Raw genomic sequence first — 6,555 nt, 5'->3', positions numbered from 1 at the left:
TACACCCTCCTCGCCATTGATTTTAGCTCACTTGTTCCCTTGTCTCTAGTTCCTTTTCCCTGCCTCCCCCTCTCCCATGTCTCCCTGGAACCATCAGTCCCGTTGTTCTCTCCTCCAGATTTTTATCCCGCCTATCTTTTCTATATAGACATGCAGAAACAATAACATGCACAAAAACAAGCATTAATATTTGTTTGATACTTCCTGCATCATTCAATATTTTGCCCAGAGAATCTTTCAAGGCTTGATTTTCTTTTCTTTAGTTCGTTTAGTTTAAGGCATACAGAGAGTGCTCTTCCTTTTAAGTTTCCTAGCTCCAATTCTTGGGAGATTTCATTATGATATGTTCTTGTCGTGGGCTGCCCTTTGAAATGTACTGTTCAGCTCTTTGACTTCATCATTTCTTCTATTTGTCTTAGTTTTGCTATGATTCACATCTAGTGTAAGAGTCTCTTCTGACATCCGCTTTAATCCTTCTTTCTTATCTTTTCAGAACCTTTTCATTCTTCATGTATGACATTCTTGATGTCACACAACACCTCCTTGGTCTTCTGTTATTTGAGTCCAATTCATCAAGCTATTCTTGAGATAGTATCAAAATGTAGGTACAATAGGCTCAAGGTTGTATTTTAGCTCTCGTGGACTTTTTTTTTTTACTTTCTTCGGCTTCGATCTGAACCTAAATGTAAGCAGTCAGTGTTCTGTTCCAAAGTTGGCTCCTGTCCTGCTTTTAGCTTTTGACATTGAGCTTCCCTATCATCTCTTCCCACAGCTGTAGTCAGTTTGATTTCTTTATATTCTATTTGGAGAAATCCACATGTACAGTTGCCATTTTTGTTTGTCAAAAGGTATTTATAATAAAGAGGTCATTGGTTTTGCAAAATTCTATCATGCGCTCTCCCTTACACTTTGTTTCCAACCTCTGCATTCCACTCACCAATAATTATCAGTGTATATGTATTGCATGTATGATTAATTTTAGAAGGTTTTAATTTCTGCATCACTAGTTTTAGTGGTTTGTGTATAAATTTGAATAATCATTAAATTGACTAGATTTACTTTTATGCAGCTAGCTATTATCTTATTACAGACAAGATTACATTTCAAAATAGATCTTGCAATGTCCTTTTGAATGATGAATGTGACACTCTTCCTCTTGAATTTGTCATTTCTGGAATAATCAACCATATTACTGTCTGATTCAAAATGGCCAATACCACTTCAGCTCACTAATGCCTAGGATATCCATCTCATTTTTGATGACTTCCAATTTTCCTAGATTCATACTTCATACATCTCATGTTCCATATATTAATAGATGTTTGCAGCTATTTCTTGTCATTTTGAGGCATATCCCATCATCAAATGAAGCCATTACTCCTGAACTTTACTCAATGTGAGTTATTATTATGGCTGACTCAATTTTGAGAATGTAACTCTTCCTCAGTCATATTTTGAGTGCCTTTTGACTTGAGGGGATCGTCTTCTGGCACTGTAACTGACAATGCTCATCTGTTAGTCATAAGGTTTTCAAAGGTGAATTCCTCAGAACTGGACAGGCCATTCCTTCTTTGTAGTCTGTTCTTAGTCTGTAAGCGCTGCTGAAACCCTTTCACTTAGGGTGACCCTGCTGGTAGTTGCAATACCAGTGACAAAACTTCCAGCATCACAGCAACACACAAGCCCACACAGTGCAAGAAACTGATAAATCAATGATGGGATGAGCTCATCAGCATCAGGAAGTTGTGTGCAGTCATCTCTGTAATGCAAAGCCTCTCTGCTGAATCTCCACTCTGTCTAATTGTCAACCATTTATTTTATAATGCTAATGGTCAACTTAAACTTAACATGTGAACCCATGTTCTCTTTTTCATTTAGTTTTTGATTCATCTTTTCAGTTCTTGAGCCTTACCCCCTTATAAGCATTCTTTATTTTCTGTTCATTTGTCTTTTTAAGCTAGAATTTATTATTGAAATCTTACCTGTTCTATCTTAAAACCCTATTGACTCTATCCTCAAAATTGATCATCCACCACTATTAACCCTCATTAACAGGACACTGCTATGACTACTTAACTACATGTCTTGCTCTTATCTTTTGCTGCCTATAGTATGTTCTTTACTAAGAAGCCTGTCAGCTTTAGAAAGCAAAAGTTAGATGACATAATTTTCCTGCTCTAAAATCACTGTATTCTGCTCTCTCTTAGAGTGAGACATAAAGCTCTTACAGTGAATAACAAGCTCTAGATGATTTGGTCTTCTCTTTGCTTCTCCAGAGGGAGCCAGACAGTGTAGTGGTTATTTCTCTGACCTCTCTTCTCTCCTGCCTTTACACACATACCTGTAGTTATGTGTCTCTTGGTTTTTGTGGTCATCATCAGTGTCAGCATGCCCCTCCCTCAGTGCCTTCCCATTTTTACCAGGACCATTCTCTCTTGCTCCCATCTTCGATATCTATGACATTTACTTTCTCTTTTCCTCTCGTTTTCATCTTATCAGGAAGAAGGGATCCATTTCACCATATTTACAAGAGCTATTCCAGCACCAATCTCTATCTTTTCTTACTTTAGTTTTCTCATCCCTGTCTCATCTATTTTAGTAATTTGTTGGTACCTATCTTCTAGATGATGAGCTCCACAGGAGCAAGGATGTTGTTTTGTTCATGGATACATACCTAGTTCCTGTCACATACTAGATGCTCAATGAATATTTTTGAAATAAACATTGCACAAATCTGTACATAGATATTTATGCCTTAAGGATTTAAATTCTCATAAACATAATTGAATATATGAATATTGTATGAATAATGTATGAATAATGCCTAAGAATTTCTTCCCTCTAGAAAGTGTCTATAAGCTATCGACTGACCGTGTTATTAATTACTATTGGCACTATTTTTACTTACTATTAATATCGTATACACTGTTCAAAAGGTGGTCTCTTATTTATGCATCAGTGCCATTGAGTCAGTCTGACTCACACTGAACCTATGAATAGTAAAATAACACAGTCCTCGGTTCAGCCTCATCCAAACAAGGCTTGGTTTATTTGAATGCAGCCATTGTGTCCATCTATCTCATTATATCTCTTCCTCTTTTATACTCACCCAAGCATGATCTTTCCCAGGATCTAGCCCCACTAAATAATATGTTTAAAGCAATGAGACAAAATCTCACCATCCTTCCTTATAGAGAGCGTTCTGGCTGTTCTTCGTCCAGGAAACATGTGTTCATTCTTCTGGTTTGTCATTGTTGTTTGCAACCCATAGCCACACTGCGCACAACAGAATAAAACATTTCCAGGTCCTACAACATTCTTACAACTGCTTGTATGCTCAAGCCTATTGTTGAAAGCCACCACGTCAATCCATCTCCTAGTTTTTGCTGCCCCTCTCCTCTCATCTGGTATATTCAATATTTTCCCAAGACCTTAATAATCCTAAATGAATACACTCTTCTTTGGCTTGCCCTGTTCATTGTCTTACCTCCCCAATCACAAGATGAATGCATATGCTCTTGACTGTTTCAGGTACACCTTAGTTCTCAAAATGACATCTTCACTTTTTAACAATTTAAAAGGGTCTATTTGCACAATGGAATACACTCTTTGATTTTTCTGAAGGCTGCTTTCATGTCAATTGATTGCCACTCTAAATAAATTCAAATCTTTGCCAATATCATTTTCCCACTTAGCATATTATTTATTTATCAGGTTTTGAAAATTTATATGTTCTTTAAATTGAGGCATAATCCAAAGATTTGAGTCTTGATCTTCAACATTAACAGTGCTTCACGATCTCTTCACTTGCAGCAGGCAATTCATGCCATCTGTTTATTGCAGGTTGTTAATGAGCCTTCCTCTGATACTGGTGCTGCATCCTTCACCTGGTTCAGCTTCTCAGGCTGTTTTTTCAATATACATATCGAATGTGGTGGTGAAAGGACACAACCTTGACACACAGCTTTTCTGATTTTAAACCATCCGGTACCTTCTTGCTTAGTTCAAAAGTTTGCCTCTACTCTGTACAGGTTCCACATGAGCACAATTAAGTGTTCTGGATTTTCCATTCTTTGCAAAGTTACCCATGATGTATTATAACTCACACAGTTAAATGCTATGTCAGTATGACTTATCTAGAGAAGCAAAATCATTGACATTTATATGTGTGTATACATATATATACACCCATACACACATATACACATCATGCGGTTTTGCATACTCAATAAAATACAAGTAAACATCTTTCCCGTGTTCTCTGCTTTCATACAAGGACCAGCCTATTTCAGGAGTGACCGCCCAGGTCCATGTCCTCGTCTGACTCGGACTTGAATTTCTGGAAGTTCCAAGTTCTGAGTTTCTGGAAGCTCCATGTGCTGAACCAGGTGAAGGATGCAACGTCAATATTGGAGGAAGGCTGAGTTAGTTAATTGTGCCAGCCTTGCCGATAATCACATGTGGGGCTGGTTGAAAGGCGAAGGGATAAATGGGTGGTGAAGCCTCGCCTTTCTAGTTCTCGGGTCTCTTGTTTTGTGATGGTTGCATCGGGTGCAGCTGCCTTAGCAGTTCCCTGCTTCAGCTTGCAAGATTGACTTCCTACAAGACATCCCTAAGGAGAAGCTACATGGACCTATCCCGATGCAGCCCTGGGTGCTGGAGCAGTCGTGTGGAGACCCCTGCTAGTGCTGAGATGCTTATTCGTTCACTGACTCAGCTTTCCTCCTGCAGTCGGCATCATTGCCTCTGTTTTGTGAGGTGGAGGACTTTGTGGACTGGTGTTGGGTATGGGTTAATGTTGGACTTGTGGGCTTGGGCAGCACTGGGTTGGGGTGTTTTCGTGATGCACATTTTCTTTGCATAAAACTCTCTCTTATCTGAGTTGCTGTGCATTTGTTTCTCCAAAGTACCTAGACTAATACAAAGGCTCATACATACTAATACAACCTGCAATAAACAGATGGCACGACTTGCCTGCTGAAAGTGAGCTTTTTAGTCATCGCATTCCACAGATGTAGTCCATTTGGTTCTATGTATTCCATATAGTCACATCCGTGTCCACGGTTCTTGTTTTTGTTGTCGAACAGTGGTATTTTCAAAGAGTATGTCATCAATGATGAAAGTGTCCACCAGGTCATCTTTGGAGTTGTTTCCATCTCCAAGGCCATATTTTCCAGCATCTCAGCCTTCTTTTTTGTTTCCAACTTTTGTATTCTATCCGCCAGTAATATCAATGCGTTTTTAAACATCAACTTCAGACTGTAGAAGCTGGAAATAATCTTCAATTTCTTCATCTGTGTACTTAGTCGTTGGTGCGTAAATTTGAATAACAGTAGTATTAATTGTATCTCCTTGTTGATGTATGAATATTATTCCAACACTGAGCACATTGTCCCTCAGGAGAGTGCTTATAAAGTTCTCTTTGATTGTGACTGTGACTCCATCCCTCTTCAATTTGTCTTTCTTAATAGAATAACTCTGACTGAAAATGAAAATATCAGTATAGTTTTACCTCACTAACACCCAGGATACTGATACTTATGCCTTCCATTTCACTTTTGGAGATTTCCAGTATTCCTAGATTCATACTTCATACTTTCCATATTCTAATTAATGATATTTATTGTTGTCTGTTCTCATTCCGAGTCATGGCACATCAGCATATTAAGGTCCTGAAAGCTTTGCTGCCTGTAAAGAGTCAGTAAAGTGGACTCTACTTTGAAAGCATACTCTTCCTCATTTGTACTTTTGAGTTACATGCAATCTGAGAAATTCATCATTAAGCACTATATCAAACAATATTTCATTATTGCCAAAAGGCTTTTATTATTCCAAGCATCTTAATAATAAAATTGCTTTCTTTTTCATTGGAAAATTTTAAAACAGAAGCTTTGTGCTTTTGTGAAATAAAGCACGATAAATTGATGAGATTTTTTTAATGTGCTAAAAGAGAAGAACCATTTATTTAGACCAAAATAAAATGCACAAAATATTCCTTACTTTCAGTTTCTTCCTAACCCTTACCTTGTCTTTGAGAGTAAAACATATTATAAAAATGGTTTTTGAGGAGACATTTAGTAATAAGAATAAAATTAAAAAAATATTTTTTTAGGTAATATCAAATACTACAGCTTCAGCATAGTATGTGAATGTACTGAAAATATCCATTTTCCTTTGTGTTAGGCTGACTTCTCTAGAGAAGCAAAACCAGTGACACTTGTATATGTCCACGGAGAAAGAAATGTATAGCAAGAAAATTGGCTCACATTTTCTAGAAGCTGGTAAGTTTTGTCAAGTTCACAGGTCAGATGTTAAGCTGAAGGCTTTCGCTGACTCATGGAAATCTTGGTGCTGATGAATCAGGAAGAGAAAAGACAAACTTGGAAACAGAAAGGCCATGGGCAGGTGGACACAGATGTGGATAAAACCAAGGTCGCCAGGTTGAGATAACAGCTACAGAGTCGAATGAATTCAAGGTCACCAGGCAACAAGGCAGTTCATTGTCTCAAGTCCAAAGAAGTGGAGTTCCATGAGATAGATGCAGGTTACAGACCC

The sequence above is a fragment of the Echinops telfairi genome, unplaced genomic scaffold (genome assembly GCF_000313985.2).
Source record: "Echinops telfairi isolate 266 unplaced genomic scaffold, ASM31398v2 ScPeMD7_7469;HRSCAF=8507_1, whole genome shotgun sequence".
Classification (NCBI taxonomy): Eukaryota; Metazoa; Chordata; class Mammalia; order Afrosoricida; family Tenrecidae; genus Echinops; species Echinops telfairi.
This window is presented reverse-complemented; position numbering follows the sequence as displayed.